Source organism: Arachis ipaensis, chromosome B08 (genome assembly GCF_000816755.2).
Source record: "Arachis ipaensis cultivar K30076 chromosome B08, Araip1.1, whole genome shotgun sequence".
In the NCBI taxonomy this organism is placed as follows: Eukaryota; Viridiplantae; Streptophyta; class Magnoliopsida; order Fabales; family Fabaceae; genus Arachis; species Arachis ipaensis.
In genome coordinates, this window is record NC_029792.2 from 34,799,160 (window position 1) to 34,818,146 (window position 18,987).

General features: G+C 35.9%; 2 pseudogenes; both read left to right on the plus strand.

Annotated features, from left to right (window-relative positions):
- LOC107610914 lies at positions 5,423–6,592 on the plus strand (annotated as a pseudogene).
- Positions 11,727–15,967, plus strand: LOC107614314 (annotated as a pseudogene).

Genomic DNA, 18,987 nt, shown 5'->3' on the forward strand with positions numbered 1-18,987 from the left:
GATAATTTTATAAAATTATTGATATGATATATATTTAAAACAAAAAAAAATTAATCATTGATATGAAAAATATAATCCACTTATAATGTTTTAATTTGTCTACAATTTTATTATACCGATACTTATAAATTTATTACCGTACCGAAACAAATACCTAAATAGAATGTGGTATTATGGTGCATTCTATGGTGTAGAAATAAAATTGTTTTTACATGTGTAGAAAGATAGGTGTCAATACATTAGTAATTTATGTTGATGGTTCTTGGATGGAGAAGAATTAATTAGACTATACAATTGTTAATTCATTGGACCCACAAAAAAAAGAGAGTGTATGACATTGTATTTATGCCATAGAGACAACTTATTAGATTTTTTTATTTTAATAAATTGAATAAATATTTTATTTATTAAAATAAATAATTTAAAAATTATTACCATGTAGACGAGATATATGTATTTATATAATAAAAAATATTAATAATTTAAATTAGACTAAATTATTAAAAATAGAACATTTCAATTAATATAGAAGGTGGACGATCTTAACCGTACTACTTCCATCTACTGACGTTTTTTATTAGAATTTACACTAAATCAATTCAAATAATAACAAGGCGGGATTCAAACCCCCAACACTTGCTTAAACAAACTAGTGAGCTAACCACCTAATAATTTAATGTATAATTTTATTTTTGTCTAAAATATTTTATATCGTTCTAATTTAGTCTTTTGTTCAAAGTTAAATATTTTCTTCTAAAAAAATGGGATACCTTTAATAATAGTAAATTATCAATTCAATTTATAAATTAACACATGTAAAATATTAAAAATATAAAAATAATTACTAATATATTTAGGACATATAAATTATAAAAACAAATTAAATTTGTTAACCACGGTAAATAAATAGTAATTACCTATTACTTAATTATACATTCTTTCGTTTTTAATAGTAATCTTTATAGTAATACAAATGGGGAGCTCATTTGCTGACGTGGCGCTCATACGTTGAGTCTGGGAGTTTATTTGCTTACGTGTCGTCACTAGAAATTTTTAGATTTATATTTATAAATTATAAATTATTATTTGCTTAGGTTGTTATTTTCAAATTTTAAGTTTGGGTTGTTTTACTTAGGTTGTTATTTTTTAAATTTTAAATTGCTTTATTTGTTTGGGTTGTTTTACTTATGTTGTTATTTTTTAAATTTCAAATTATTTTATTTAAATTGTTATTTTTTCAATTTTATTTAGATTTTACTTAGATTGTCCTTTTTTATATTTTAACACTATTTTTTTAAAATATGTTAATTCTTTTTAGCATTATTTTTTAAAATTTTGTTGATTTTTTTTAAATTGCAGCTACATAAATTCTTTTTAAAAAATTTAGAATTTTAAAAAAATTTACGTTAATTATTCTTCGGTTGTTACATACTAATATTATTATAAATAAAGATTTACGTTAGTTTAGAATTTTTAAATTATTATTTGTTTAGGTTGTTATTTTCAAATTTTAAGTTTGGGTTGTTTTACTTAGTTTGTTATTCTTTAAATTTTAAATTAAAGTCAACCAAATTTAAAAAAAATTAGTTATGATGCAACTATAAAAGGATAAGTTATGAGAGATGTAAAGCACCACAATTTAAAGTACATCAATCCCTTTCTTTATATATATCCAAAATCTCTCTACTTATTCCAATGGCTGGTATTCACAAAATTGCTGACATCAATCCTACAATCGACAATTTGTATGTACGTATACGAGTGATACGGTTATGGACACTATCAAGTTACGAAAATTCTCCATTGCCATACTCAATTGAGATAGTTTGGCTCGATAAAGACGCGAGTTTTTTACTAATATCCTTTTATCCATGACTCCAAGGTTATTTATTTATTTTTTTAAGTTAAAGTCTATGTACATTGGATTAGATATTGAATAAGTCTATATTTAATCTTTTTTTATGTTATTTTCTTTTTTAAGCATGTATCGAATAAAGCTTGGTGTCATTGATGATTCTGATTGTGCATGTTATGTAGTCTTTGACAAGGAGGCAAAACAAGTTTTGGGAAAGAGCTGTGTAAAGATACTTGATCCACTCCTATTGGTAAGATCTAACCAATATTTATTTCTAAAAGCATTAGTGAGGATATTTTTATTGGTACTTTTTATATTATTTATTATTAATATATTATGTAATACCCTGCAGAAAGGAGATTTATCGGATACACTTACACTTTTACTCAACCTAATTGATAAGATCTTTCTCTTCATTGTTGAAGTTTAAATATCTGATAATCTACATTTTTCACCTTCTTATAAAGTTAAGAAGATGACTGATAATGTGGATCTCATAAATAAATTCAAAGAGGCTCACCATATTCAAATTGTGAGTATATATAAGTGTACTTTCTATTAAAAATCAATTTAATTTTTGCTTCCTTGGTCATTAGTAGTATCTAATTTATAAATAATAATTAATTATAATTTTAGGATGTTGACTACACCGGTGGTTTGCTTCCAATTTCAAAGACATCCTCAATCATTGAAGGGGAGAAAGTAGAAGGTGCTAAGGTATTTGTTTAAAAAATAATTTTTTTGTTTGTTCTCTCAAAATTAGATCTTAATTTTATTCAAAAAATATTAGTGAGATAAAATCAAAGGTTAGAAAGAAGTCTTTAATTTAACGTGATTTTTTGTACAGAATTTGTTGCTTGAATTTCAATGAAGTTGCGGCCAATGATGAATCTGAATTGTTGGAAAATGCTATTACACCAACTAAGCGACTATCCTCGGAGTCAGAAGATTCGAAGGTGGAAGGAGATACCTCAACTTGCAAGAAGATTAAGATTGAGAAAGAAACTTGAGAATTTGGATGCACATGTTTTGAAATTCCTTTTAGAGTCTATCTAATAGAATAATGCCAAGCATATGTTTGTTTTGGTGAAAACATTGTCTTTTCTTGAGTTGTTATTTTTCTTTTGGTTCTTTTCGATTTTTATGTTTGGAATTTAAAATTTTTTAAATATAAATTGAAGTTATTTGGTTATTACTTGTGGTTTTATTTTTAATTTGATTCTCACCGTTGATGTGAAAAAAAAAAGTGATTTTAACTATAAGTTGAATTTATTGATCATGAGATTAAACTTATATTTATTTAAAAAAAGATACTTTTGTAAAAAAATATATATTATTTTCGGTAAAATATGTTTACGTAACTAAATAAATGAGAATAAAAAAGAAATTAAAGCAGCTATTGAAAATAAAACCTGTGCGATTTTACATGGACATAAGAAGACACTAATTTCATATTCTATTTAGTAAGTTAGACATGAGAAAAAATTGTAAAAAATTAGTGTCTCAAGTTAAAAATTAGTGTTTCAGCATTTTAGAGAGACACAAAATATATGTTTTTAATGGGTGTTTGTGTATGACTATGTCTTTCATCATTTTTGTCTCAGTAAACAAACACCATACATGTACTCCTGTGTCTATATTTTGATGGACATGTATACCAAAAACAAACGCTGTCATATGTGTACTACTTTATTTTTTTTAATAATATAAAAAATTTGATAATAAAAATGTATTATGTATAATGTATATATATTTTTAATTGGTTAAAAAATTTATTTATTTAATATTTTTAGGTATATATTGAAAGATGCAAGAAGTCCAAAGAGAAGCAAGATTATATTGAAGAAAAAATTGATATTTAAAGACAAAGAAAATACAAAGCGAAGTACAATTCAAGGTAGATTTCATATAAAAAAAATAAATTAATTATTTTATCATTTTTGTTTTTAGGTTAGAATAATATATTTTTTTATTTGGTATTTTTAAGTATGTCACTTCTATATATTTAGTTTTTATTGGGTATACAAAATAACTAACATGTCACGAGTATTTTGGCCGAATTAAAACCCATAAAATACAATATTTTCTATATATTATTTAGCTATTGACAAGTAATAAATTATTAATTTACATTGTCTTCGTAATATGTTACTAAATTTGTTTATGAAAAAATTACAAGAAATTCGAGTGATAGTTCCAATGGTGTGCATTTTCAATCGGTGTTGTCGAACATTACAAATAGCATTAATACAGATTTATTTTTGAATGATTTTTTTTATGTATTTTGATTTTCCTACTATTTATTCAATTATAAACTTTAACAGAAAATATGTTCAAAACTAATATCTCGAGTTATCTTATTAGGTAATAATCCAACACCATATCGATCAAGGTCTCCAACTACTAATTTACACTATGTAGATGAAAAAGAACGATGTTCCAATATTAGTGATATTAGTAATTCGGGTATCACACGTGAAGCATATGATAGCCCATGTCATCAGACAAGTCAGCAACATCTTCAACAAACATCAAACAATATCGACCAGTTACAAAGCCAGCGTATGTTAATATGCTTTTATTACTTAAAGACCAAACATTTAACTTTTCAATTGGTCTATTAAAAATAATCTTTGGTATATGCTAAATAATTATTATAGATTCATTGGAGTACACAAATTGAATTAGATTGCAAAGGGATGCAAGACTGAATAGGAAGACTATGCTACTTCAAGAGAGACATGATAAGATAAGCATGATAGATTGTAATTATCACAAAGTTAAAATTTTACTTCTTTTATCTTTAATACTACCTTCATAATATATATTCATAATTCAGCTGATTCAAACATTTAACATATATTCATTTTTCTTTTTCTTGATGTATTATCTCTAATGATTACAGGAGCAAGTACATCTAATTCAAATTTAGATACTAAAGAATTAGAAGAAGTGTGCATAGCTGAAAAAGAAAGACACCTGATACAAAGAAAAATATTCTTGAAGGAATTGACTATAAATCTTTCAAAAATTTTTGAAGAAGTTGAGGATATTACTGAAAACACGACTATATTAGATGATTCTGTGCAAATTGAATACCCAGCCATATTCAATGTTGCCGAGAATACAGGTAATTTAAGAAGTAGCACTATCAGCACTTTATTATTTACTATTGTTATGCTTTTTATAAACAAAAAATTATCATTTAGTGTTCAAATTTTAAAATTCAAACTAAGATATGGTTATATATTATAATTTTTGTATTTGAACATTGATTTATTGTAATTCTTATTGTTTGATTAACGTGCATGTAAATCTTAAATCTTGAGGTTGACACAATGAAATTGTATTATATGATATCATCTTTTTAATCCATAAATTGTATTCTTCGGTAATCTTTTATAAATATTATTTTTATACTTAACATGGTGAAAGAAATGTATATTTTTATATAAAGTATTTGTTGCAGATATAACTGAAACAATTTATTATCTTGGTGATTATTAGATGTGATAGATATTGGTAACCCAGAATTTTTTTGTCGGCATTGCGACGCCATGATGTGGTATGAGGATAGATCAGAGAAGTCCAAAACAGGATCCAATTTTGAGTTCTCAATATGTTGTATGCGAGAAAAGGTACAACTGCCATTTTGAAGCACTTGATCGGACGCTCGGGGATCTTATGTCAGTTACCAATCAACATAAGACACATCAACCATTTGGTGGTAAGGTTGTTGTTCTAGGAGGTGATTTCAGACAGATACTTCCGGTGATTCCGAAAGGAAGTAGACACGATATATTGGCATCCGCTATTAACTCATCCCATCTGTGGTCATTTTGTAAGGTTCTGAAACTGCATACGAATATGAGGCTTCTAATGTCTTCTTCGGATCAAGATGAAGGTGAAATAAAGAGATTTGCTAATTGGATACTTGATGTTGGAAATAGAAATATTGGCTCTGTTGTTGGTGATGAATCAGAAGTTGAAATTCCAGATGATCTATTGATTATAACTACTGATGACCCTCTCTCATTTGGTAGACTTTGTATATCCAAATTTGTTGCAAAACATGTCAGATTACAGGTATTTTCAGAGTAGGGCAATTCTTGCACCCACGCTTGAGAGTGTCGAAAAGGTAAACGATTTTGTCTTGACAATCTTTTCAGGGATGAAAAAGGAGTATTTGAGCTCTGACACAACATGTCAAGCTGATGAGAATGAAGATGTACAACAAGAGTGGTTCACACCAGAGTTTCTAAATGACATCAAATGTTCGGGACTACCCAATCACAAGTTGACTTTGAAGCCAGGAGTCGCTGTAATGCTACTGCGAAATATAGACCAGACTTCAGGTTTATGCAACGGAACAAGATTAATAGTTAACGAACTTGGCAACAACGTAATTGGAGCGACGGTAGTGACCGGTAGAAATATTGGAGATAAATTGTACATTCCAAGAATGAACTTGATCCTTCAGATTCAGGATTGCCATTTAAGTTCCAACGGAGACAATTTTCATTAACAGTATGCTTTGCAATGACCATTAACATGAGTCAGGGTCAATCATTGTCACATGTACGACTTTATTTGCCAAAATCAGTGTTCACCCATGGACAACTTTATGTTACTTTGTCAAGAGTTAAGAGTCGTAGTGGCCTCAGGGTTTTAATTCTAGACGAAGACGGCAATCCAAAGTCATCAACAACAAATGTCGTGTTCAAAGAGGTTTCATAATTTTAAGAGTGAAAGTAAGTTAGTCTCCAGATTTTTTTCTTTTAAATTCTATGAAAAATATTTTGGTTAATATTAAAAAAATATTTTTTTTTCAAAATTTTTTTCATCTAATGGACTTAATTCTAATTTGATTAGTGATACACATATTTATTAACAATAAATCAAATAATATGTGGAAATTTTTTATTTTAATAAATTAAATAAATATTTTATTTTCTGAAATAAATAATTTTAAAAATTATTAGAAAAATACATCAGCATCTCTTATCTTGTTTATACTGTAAATGAGATAATTTTACCCGTATCGAGATATATGTATTTTTTCAATTTTCATATATCTCCTTACTGTAAACGAGATACATAAAAAATTATCTCGTTTATAGTGTAAACGAGATATGTGTATTTGTAAATATAAAAATATAATTTTTGAAAATAATAAAAAATATTAATAATTTAATTAAATCAAACTCTTAAAAATAGAATATTTCAAATAATAAGAAAGATAAGCAATTTCAAATAATAGAAAAGATGAGCAGTTTCAAAATAACAAAAGAAATAGTCGGTTTTAACTAACTAATTAATGAACTTGGTCTAGTGGTTAGCTCACTAGTTTGCTTAAGCAAGTGGGGGTTCAAATTTATTATTTAAATTGATTTAGTGTAAATTCTAATAAAAAACGTCAGCGGATGAAAGTAGTACGATTAAGATCGTCCACCTTCTATATTAATTGAAATGTTCTATTTTTAAAAATTTGGTCTAATTTAAATTATTAATATTTTTAAATATTTTTATAAAATATATTTTTATATTTATAAATACATATATCTCGTCTATATGGTAATAATTTTTTAAATTATTTATTTTAATAAATAAAATATTTATTCAATTTATTAAAATAAAAAAATCTAATAAGTTGTTTCTATAGCACTAATACAATGTCATACAATCTTTTTTTGTGTGGGTCCAATAAATCAACAATTATGTAGTCTAATTAATTCTTCTCTATTCAAGAACCATCAACATGAACTACTATCCTTTTACAAATGTAAAAACAATTTTATTTCTACACTATAGAATGCACCTTATAAGATTTGTTTCCAATAGAAAATATGGAAAGCATGTGGTGTCCGTAACAACGAGCAAATAGGGACCCAGTCGTAAATGTTGTAAAATCAATTTCAAGAATAAATTACTATAGTTGGTCACTTTTCTCACTCTCTCTATTGATCTTTTAGTTCCTTTTTATAGATTTTTAATTATAAATCTGAGGGTATTAAATAAAACAGGAGAAATATTATGAGCAATAAATAAAATAAAAACTTATTTAGTATGTGGTCAACTTCATAAAATCAATTTTAAAATTGCATTTAATTAATTTAGTGGGTTGATCGGATAGTATGTGTACAAGATGTCTCTGGTACGGGTTGAAGGGTGGATCGAAAACTTGCGGGTCGAGGCGAAGGCCGGATCACTTGACTGGAGCAATGGGGGGAGGTACCTGCAAAGACACTCCGACGCTCAAGTCAGAATGGATCTGAGAGGTGTAAGGTGTGAGGGATGAATGAATACCTGGAGGGACCTGGGTCCTCTATTATAGGTGATGGTGAATATCTTATCTTATCTTATTTGGCTAAGATAAGGGAGACGTTTGAATTCGAAAGTTGGTTAGGAGCTCTAGTGGGCTGGTTCCGGGAATTTTGGAAGGGCGAAGCGGGTCGGACCCTGGTAACCGGGTTCGGGGACCGTTCTGGGTGTAGGATCCGTGGGCCGGATCCGTAACAGTTGCCCCCGGAGCGAGAGAGTGAGGGTGCTCGGTCTCATCGTTGGAGAAACATTTTCCTCGCTATTGTGGTTTGGCAAGGAGATCGTTGTTTGGTTTTTCCGATCGAGGTCGAGGATTTGGGGAGTTCCTAGTCGTTTCATGGTCAGGCGAAGAGCGCGTTGTTTGGGCGTCTCATCACATGCCGGGTTTGATGACCGTTCCGAAGAAGGGCCCGGAGATCGGGTCTGGAACAGTTGCCCCCGGAGCATGAGAGTATGCTTTCTTGATCTCAATGCTAAGTCATTGGAGAGTCCGATTCTCTGTAGTTCGGGAGACTGTGAGGGGCCTGAAAAGGGTGTGACGTCATCATGCACCAATTGGTAGGATGTTGGTCAATATGGCTTTCCGCGAGTTGGAAGACCGTCAGCTCATGCTTGTTTTGTGTGGCCTTTTTTGGGCCGTTATTTTGAACTTATTTTAGGCCTCTTGGTGGGCCGATTTCAAGACTTTGTTTATTTAGCTTATTTGGATTCCCGTTTTGTTGGCTTTGCGAGTGATCGATTCACGAGTCACTATTTTTGTTATTTGGATATCCGTTTTATTGGCCTCGGGTGATCGATTCTCGGGTAGCTGTTTACTTATTTGGATATCCGTTTTATTATTTGGATATCCGTTTTGTTGGCCTCGGGGTGATCGATTCCCGGGTAACCGTTTACTTATTTGGATATCCGTTTTATTATTTGGATATCCATTTTGTTGGCCTCGGGGTGATCGATTCCCGGGTAGTCATTTACTTATTTGGATATCCGTTTTATTGGCTTCGGGGTGATCGATTCCCGGGTAGCCGTTTACTTATTTGGATATCCGTTTTATTTTTTGGATATCCATTTTATTATTTGGATATCTATTTTGTTGGCCTCGGAGTGATCGATCCCCGGGCCGCTATTTTTTGTTATTTGGATACCCGTTTTGTTATTTGGATATCCGTTTTATTGGGAGTGGGTAGACCGATGTTGTTTTGTCATAAGACGAGGTCTCCTGGTCCGAAGTCTCGTCGTACCGTACTGCCATTGTACCTTAGGCTTATTCTCTATTTTAGGACTAGCTCACGTAGGTGTGCTATACTCCTGACCTTGTCTGCAAGGCCCTACTTTGCTTCTTTGTCGTTTCCTCCCATGGTTCTGTGTGGATTTTGGTGTGCATCGAGATCGGAAAGGAAGATGCCTGCCGCGTCTCGGGATCTCTTGCGTAGGGCTAGGCTGATGTTGTCGTATTCTACCGCGGTTTCCCGGTCTCCGTGGATGGTTCCGACGGAGCCATCTTCTGCCGTGAACTTCATTAGAAGATATTTGGTAAAGATGACGGCGGATAGGTCGTTGATTGTTTTTCTTCCGAGGATGACATTATAAGCGGTGGAGTTCTTGAGGACCACGAACTCGGACAGGATTGTCTTCCTCTGGCTTCCCGTCCCTATAGTAAGGGGAAGAATGATGGAACCGTCTGGCTTGAGGAAGTTGTCTCCAAGTCCCGTGACACCGTTGCGGTGTGTTTGGAGATTTTTGTTGTGGAGCCCGAGCTTGTCGAAGGCACCTCGGAAGAGGATATTGGAGTCTGCGCCGGTGTCCACCAGTATTCTCCGAACTAGTCCTGTTCGGATTCTCGCCGAGATGACGAAAGGTGCGTCTTCGGCCGAGGTGCTGTGCTGGCAATCCTCGGGCAAGAAAGTTATCGTTCTGTCGGCTGGGGTAGCTGGGGCTTGATCTCTGACGGCCAAGACTTTGAGGTCCTTTTTTAGTGTTGATCTTGACTTGCCTGACACATCCTTGCCCGTGATGACATTTACTACTATGGCCGGGTCGTCTTCTGGACTTTTCCTGGGAGGTTGTTTTTGTGTTCTCAGGTTGCGTCCTTCTCTCTCAGGTGACCTATCTTTTTCCGTGCGTTTTGGTTCTCTGATGATTTTGGCGAACTCTGGGAGTTTGCCGTCTCTTATAGCATGTTCGAGGGCGTCTTTAAGGTCGAAACAGTCTTGTGTCCTGTGCCCGTAACCTCGGTGGTAGTCGCAGTAAAGGGTCTTGTTGCCGCCCGTTCTTTCTCTGAGTTGTCGGGCTTTCGGGATAATACCCCGATCCACTATCTGGTGGTATATCTCGGTAATTGGGGCTGTCAGGGGGGGTGTAGTTTGAGAATTTCCCGATCCTGGGTGGTCAGTTTGTGTTGGTTTGTTTGGGTTGGTCTCTTTGACTTTCTCTGGGCATCGGATTATGGCGGGGAAGTCGGGTTGCCGTGTGGGGTGTTGCCATTTATTGGCGACGACAACCTGGCTGACCTCCTCGTCGTTTATGTAGTCTCTGGCGACATTTTGGATCTCGTGCATGGTCCATACGTTTGCGAAAGTCTTCGTTCATGAGCCCGTTGGTTAAATAGAGGCTTGCGACGGAATCCGTGAGTCCATCAATCGTTAGGCATTCATCGTTGAAGCGGTCTAGGTATTTTCGTGTGGATTTGTCTTGTTTCTGTGTGACCCCTAATAAGCTGATGGGGTGTTTAGCTTTGGTGATTCTAGTGGTGAATTGGGCCATGAACTTCCATGAGATATCGTGGAAGCCAGTTATGGATCCGTTGGGGAGGGTGTTGAACCATTTAATCGTTGGCCCGGCTAGGGTTACTGGGAAGGCCCTAACTCGGACCGCGTCAGCGGCCCCTTCCAGGTTCATCCTGGCCTTGAAGGCCGTTAGGTGCTCCTGGGAGTCCTTGGTTCCGTCGTACTTCATATCCGTAGGTTTGTCGAAGCCTTTAGGGAGTTTTGCTTTCAGGATTCTTTCAGTGAAGTGAGTGGCTCCCATTATCACGTGGTCACTTCTTGTGTGTTTGGCATCTTGATGTCGTCGGTCGTTGTCCGTTTCATGTTGATGAGCCGGGTTGCGTGGGACGCTGCGATCATACCTTTTGCTGTGTCGTCGTTTAGGCATCCTGTCGTGTCCATGGTCACAGCAGATGCTGCGATTGTATCTCTTGGCATGTCGCCGTTCTGGCGATCCGCCGTGCCTGGTTTCATGGCGAGATCTTGATCTAGAGGTTGCATGACTTCCGCTTTTTTTTCGGCGTTGTGCTTTTCTTTGGGTGTAACTCGGCCTTTGAGGTCTTGCACCCTGAGGCACAGCTCTTGGATTATCTGAACCGCCTTCTCTCATAGGCCGTCGGGTGGCCGAGCTTTAGTGGGAGGACGGTTGTCCTCTCTTGGTTGTTGCTGGATTGGGGTTGGTTGGCGATGTGCCGCGCTTATTATCCTCCCGTGGGTAGGAGGAGTGTTATCTTGGAGTTCGGGAGTTGGGGTGTTGGGTGGAGGATTGCTCTTCGAGGTTCTCCGTCATGCCGCCACAATTTGGCTGTCCCCCACATCTATGCAAGAACCTTGAGAACTTTCTTGATCTCTTAGCTCCTGAGAGGTCTGAGCTTGGCCAGGGTGGTAGCGTTTAAGGAGGTCATTCATGATGAGCTTCCTTATGAATTTTCAGTAAGGTCCGAAGGGGGATCATGGCGACAGAGTTGTCATAGGTGAGGCGGCGGATGGCAAAGGTTTGGAACCTGGTGTTGAAGGAGGTGACCTCGTGGGTTTGGAGGAAGAGCTTGAAGAATTCAAAAGAAGAAGCAACAACGGTGGGCATGGAGCCAAAATAGAGGGAGAAGATGGGGCCATGGCGCTTGGAGGGACGGATGAAGGAGTGGTGAATGAGAGGGTCCAAGAGGTGGAGGTGTCCCACTAAAGGGAGGTGAGACTTTGGGCTCGGAGGATTTGAAATTTCACCGTTGGAATAGGGCGAGGGTGCATAAATAGTGTTATCACTAAGAAGGTGATTGCAAGTCGAAGAAACATTGTTCCTTTGGGATTTCGCCGTTGGAGTAGGGCGAAGGTATGTTATCACTGCAAATGTGATGCAAGTTAAGGAAACATTATTCCTTTGGGATTTCGCCGTTGGAGTAGGGCGAAGGTGTGTTATCACTGCAAAGGTGATGTAAGTTAAGGAAACATTATTCCTTTGGGATTTCGCCGTTGGAGTAGGGCGAAGGTGTGTTATCCCTGCAAAGGTGATGCAAGTTAAGGAAACATTATTCCTTTGGGGATTTCGCCGTTGGAGTAGGGCGAAAGGGTGCATAAACCTGCAAAGGTGATGCAAGTTAAGGAAACATTGTTCCTTTTTGCTCTCAGTTACACGTAAGAAATCTGAGTTTGATGATTGCTCTTCTGGGTTATCCGCCATGCCGCCACAACGTTGCAAAGTCCCCACAGACGGCGCCAATGTACAAGATGTCTTTGGTACGGGTTGAAGGGTGGATCGGAAACTTGCGGGTCGAGGCGAAGGCCGGATCACTTGACTGGAGCAATGGGGGGAGGTACCAATGTACAAGATGTCTCTGGTACGGGTTGAAGGGTGGATCGGGAACTTGCGGGTCGAGGCGAAGGCCGGATCACTTGACTGGAGCAATGGGGGGAGGTACCTGCAAAGACACTCCGACGCTCAAGTCAGAATGGATCTGAGAGGTGTAAGGTGTGAGGGATGAATGAATACCTGGAGGGACCTGGGTCCTCTATTTATAGGTGATGGTGAATATCTTATCTTATCTTATTTGGCTAAGATAAGGGAGACGTTTGAATTATCTTATCTTATCTTATCTTATTTGGCTAAGATAAGGGAGATGTTTGAATTCGAAAGTTGGTTAGGAGCTCTAGTGGGCTGGTTCCGGGCATTCTGGAAGGGCGAAGCGGGTCGGACCCTGGTAACCGGGTTCGGGGACCGTTCTGGGTGTAGGATCCGTGGGCCGGATCCGTAACAGTATGTTTATTAATTTTCTTAAATAATTATTAAGGATTCAAATTAGTTCTTGTATATATAGTAATTTATTAGTCAACGACAAATTTTTAAATAATGGAGCTTTAATCTATGCAAATTAATCTTTAGTCTTCCAAAATAAAAAAGAGCGTAAAAAAAAATTTTAAAAGTGCATTTGATTCAAGCTTTATATTTTTAAGCTAATATTTTTAAAAATAATAAAAAATAAAAAAAATGTTACATTCTTCTTATCTTTTTGTTCAATTAATTCTGAGATTGATAGGATGGGGAGAATATTTTTCAGTTGGGTCTCACTGAGGGCTTAGTGTGGAACCTCTTGTTCTTTTGAGTGCAGTGGTTATTCTTTTGTGGAAAGCTGAAAGCTTGTGTCACTTTTCCACTGCAGGTTCTGAGTGGCATAGCTTTGTTATCTTTTAGACTTGCCAAGGCGCCTAGAGATAAACAACATCCATATGGTCACTTGATTTGTATCTCCATGTTACTCCATCTATCTCTTATCTGCTTCAAGTTACTGTTTCTTATCCATATGCATTGACATTAAATGTTGGCATTTTATTCATTACTAAATGTAGGGGTCATTTGAATACGATTGTATCTTACAGGTAAGATCGTGGTTGTAAGAACAGAGGAGTATCACATAATGCAATTCTTTTTCTGATATTTTGTTGTGATTAGATTACTGAGTAGTGCATGGTTGCTGTTGATAATTATTTATTTAGTAAAGATTCAAAGACTTGATTCTTTCATGTGGTTTTTTATGTCTTTTAAGATTACATTTCTCTATCATTCTATCTCAGGACATCGAAAGTTCGAGACTTTGGGAGCTCTGGGAATCTCTTGTATGCTTTTGGGAACAGCAGGTGGCATTGCATGCCATGCGGTTGATATTTTGATGGTACACTTCAATAGTTGAATAATTTTTTACTTCATTGTCTTTGTTGCTTCACTTATTACTATGACCAAAATCATTCAAATAAATGCTGAATAAGCTTTTTTTTCCCCTCTTTTTTGGAAATAGATTGCAAGACATCTTTTCAATACTGCATTCTTATCACTCTGCAGGAATTGTTCTCATCTGGCCCTGAAATGGTTAGCCATGCAGTGGCACATGAACATGTGCATAGTCACGGACATGGTGGACATCACCATGGCATCGACATGGAACATCCTATCCTTGCTTTGAATATGACTATTCTGTCAATATGTATTAAAGAAGGGTAATATCATTATTTAATTTTAACATGCACATGTGTTAGGAAGAGGCCCTGTTTTCCTGATTCCTATTCTAAGTATTTTAACTTTGCAGTGTGTTAACTATTTTAAGTATGATTTGATTATGTCCACTATTAGATTCTGTATTTTATTTTAAATGTTGGGGATGTAACATATTGTTCCTTCTCCAAGACCTCAGTATTTATAGGTGCTTGTGAATTGTTAGGCTTTACTGGATAACAAAACGAGCTGGTGAGAAGCAGGGTAGTGGACTGATGAAAGCAAATGCATGGCATCATCGAGCAGACGCTATTTCATCAGTAGTTGCTCTCATTGGAGTTGGTAAGGACTAAGGAACTTTGTTTCTGAAAGGTTATTCATTTTAGTTCTTTGGTATATTCTGTTAAGATACTGGCTAAGTACATGTCACGGATTACGAGGCACTAAGAGGTGTGTTGTTGCCTTGTTGGGTTAAAAATAGTGATCGGTTATGACGGGTTGAAGCTATTAGTATAATCATGACATCATTATAAGGTAAAGGGACTAAATCAGTTGGAATTTGTAGTTTGAGGGATCAAGTTGATAAGTTAATATCTTAGCAACTATACAAGTATGCATATATTTGTCTTTTGAGGGACTAAAATTACATTTCGATGTTATTTCTGAAAGGCCGTAAGATGTCATGCCTCTGTTTACATATCCTCTTTGCACAGGATTTGTTTCTCTAAACTTGATTTATGTCTTTTTTATTGCTTACAGGCATTGACCCTGGACTTCCATCTCCATTTTAGGAGGGTCTATTCTTGGATTGAATTTTCTAGATCCCCTTACAGGACTGCTTGTGGCAGGCATGATTTTAAAAGCTGGGGCTGAAACTGGTTACCAAAGGTAAGGTTCATAATTATCTGTTCCACCTCAGTTTATCATTGCTTGCTATGTGACTGTGAAGGGAGTTGGTAAAAGATTGTCCTTCTCCAGAAGTATCTATATGCAATTTTAGTTATGTCCAAACTTCTAATCTAATCAACATGTTCCTTATGATTGATTATCAGTATCTTGGAATTGGTGGATGCTACAATCCCAGCGAGCATTTGGATCCTATTAAACCAAGAATATTGCAAGTTGATGGCGTCAAGGTTTTTCTTCTCCTCTTTGGACTTTGCATGTGATATCTCAAATAATGTCATCCTTTTTACTTGAATAAATACATGAAATTCTTGTTTCCATTTTTTTGTATGCACTGTGCTCTCTAGTTCTGTTTTGCATATTAATTTATGGACTAAGGCTGTATTCATTTCTGGTTATTGTTTCAAAACTTTCTTTCAATAATTTGTATGCAGGGGTGTCATCGCTTAAGAGGAAGGAGAGCTGGCTCATATCTATATCTTGATGTACATATTTGAAAGAGCCTAGCAGCGGAAACGACACAAATATCCAACACAAGAATAATATGGAAGCACTCACAATACAATATGGCAGCAACTATAACAAGCAAATATAGCAAGTAAAGCAATAACAAGAACACACCGAGATTTTAACGTGGAAAACCCCCCTCAATGTGAGAGGTAAAAACCGCGGGTCGTCCAGACCAATGAAATAACTCCACTATAATCAAATGAGGTACAAGAGAGTCTCAAACAAAGCACAAAAACGTGCATATAACCAAGCAAAACATCAAATCACCAAAGCTTACAAATGAGAAGCAAGAAGATAAAATATACCCAAAAAATAGAGCTTCTGTCGAAGCCAATTTCTCCCTCTGCAGACGTCCAATTAAAATCTCCACCGTCCATAATGAAGAACAAGATGTGAAGAATCTACAGTTAAAATTTCACGTCAATCCAACGGTGAAAGAATGAGAAACTGCCGTTCAAAAATTGCTGCTCTGTGTAAAACCGGGAAACCTAATTTCTCTCTTGCGAAGCCAATTTCTCCTATTGAAAACTTCCAATCAACATCTCCACTGACCAGAATGAAGAACAAGATGAGAGAAACATGTAGTTCAAATTTCAAGTTGATCCAACGGTGAACAAATGATAAACTGTCATTTGAAATTTGCTACTTTACAAAAAATGGAAATTCTGTTTTTCCCTCTTCTCTCTCTTTTGCTGGCTACTCTCTTTCTCTCAATTGACCCCAAAAATCTGAATAGGGTTGTGACACAATGGGTGCAAAGAGACACCCTCAAAATATTGGGCTTGGGCCTCACAAAGGAGAGAAAAAAAACCCAACAAATCTCCCCCTTCTCGACTAGGTGGAGGCCCTCGCCATTCCGGCGATCAAACAACATGTTTCAAACTTATCTCTTGACAATGTTTTTGTCATCATATTAGCACCATTGTCATCAGTGTGAACTTTCTTAGGTTCCAACAACTTGGAATCTAACATATCCCGTATCCAGTGAAACCTAACATCAATATGTTTAGATCTTGCATGAAAAGTAGAATTCTTGGCAAGATGAATAGCACTTTGGCTATCACAACAACACATAACGGTCTTGCTTGAAACCAAGTGTTGCAAGAAACTTCTTCATCCACAACAACTCTTTACATGCTTCCGTTGCTGTAATAAACTCTGCCTCTGTGGTAGAAAGTGCAACACACTTTTGTAACCTTGGCTGCCATGAAATAGCTCCCCCTGCAAACTTAACCAAATAACCTGAAGTAGACTTTCGAGAATCAATATCTCCTGCCATGTATGCATCAGTAAAGCCAACTAGCAAAGGTTTCTCACCACCAAAACTCAAACTCAAGTTAGTTGTACCTTTGAGATATCTCATAATCCATTTAACAGCATTCCAATGTTCTTTACCTGGATTAGAGAGAAAACGACTCACAGTACCAACCGCATGAGCAATGTCTGGTCTAGTACACACCATAGCATATATCAAGCTTCCAACAGCTGAGGCATAAGGAATTTCATCCATTGCTTGTTTCTCCTCATCAGTGGTTGGACACTGTTTGGTGCTCAACTTAAACTGAGGAGCAAAAGAACTAGTAACGCATTTGGTATCATTCATACCAAACCTTTGAAGCACCTTCTTTATGTACTACTCCTGTGACAAATAAAGCTTCTTGGAATCTCTATAACGAGTAATAGTCATGCCCAAAATCTGTTTGGCAGGACCAAGTTCTTCATAGCAAAGAACTTGCTCAACTATTTCTTCAACTCATTAATCCTCAAAGCATTCTTGCCTACAATCAAAATATCATCCACATAAAGCAAAAGAATGATAAAATCATCATCAGAAAAATTTTTCACAAATACACAATGATCTGAAGTTGTCTTACGGTAACCATGCTCCCCCATAACAGATTCAAACTTCTTGTACCACTGTCTTGGAGCTTGTTTCAACCCATAAAGACTCTTCTTAAGCTTGCACACAAAATCTTCCTTTCCTTTAACAACAATGCCCTCCGGTTGCTCCATGTAGATCTCCTTATCTAAATCACCATGAAAAAAAATTGTCTTCACATCCATTTGCTCAATCTCCAAATCAAGAGACACTGCTAATCCAAGCACAGCACGAATGGATGACATCCTCACAACAGGAGAAAAGATCTCCTCATAATCAACACCTTTTCTCTGGCTAAAACCTCTAACAACCAATCTAGCTTTATACCGAGGCTTAGAATTGTGTTCTTCATTCTTGATTCTGAATACCCATTTGTTCTTCAAAACTTGCATACCCTTCGGTAGCTTCACCAACTCATAGGTATCATTCTCAAGTAAGGACTTCATTTCTTCTTACATAGCTTCAAGCCATTGAGCTTTGCTTTCATCGTCAACAACCTCTCCAAAGCATTCAGGTTCTCCCCCATCAGTTAACAAAACAAACTCATGTGGAGAATACCTTGACGAAGGCTTCCTCTCTCTTGTAGACCTTTTGAGTGCATTTGCAGGAATTTCCAAAGTTGGTTGTTCATCTTGATCATCATCACCAACTTCATCAAGCATTGGATCAATTATTCTATCTTCACCTGCACTTGTATCATGCTCATTATTTTGAGCTTCAACTCTACCATCTTCCACCATAGGCATAGAGGGAGTAATATCCAAGTCAGAAAAATCATCACTAGGCTGAACCATTGGCTTCTCCGTATTATCAACATCCTTCAGTGTTTGGTCTTCAACAAAGACAGGATCTCTACTCCGAATCACCTTCTTTCTAACAGGATCATAAAACCTATAACCAAACTCATCCATGCCATAGCCAATAAAAATACACTGCCTAGTCTTTACATCAAGCTTAGATCTCTCATCTTTGGGAATATGAATGAAAGCTTTACATCCAAAGACTCTTAAATGATCATAAGAAACATCTTTACCTGACCATACCTTCTTTGGCACTTCAAATTACAAGGGAACACATGGTGTCCAGTTCAAGACATGAACAACAGTGCTCAAAGCTTCACCCCGAAAGGATTTTGCCAATCCAGATTGTGACAATAAGCACCTAACTCTTTCAACCAGTGTTCTGTTCATCCTTTCAGCCAAGCCATTCAACTGAGGAGTCTTCGGAGGAGTCTTCTGATGTCTTATACCATGCTCTTTACAATAAGCATCAA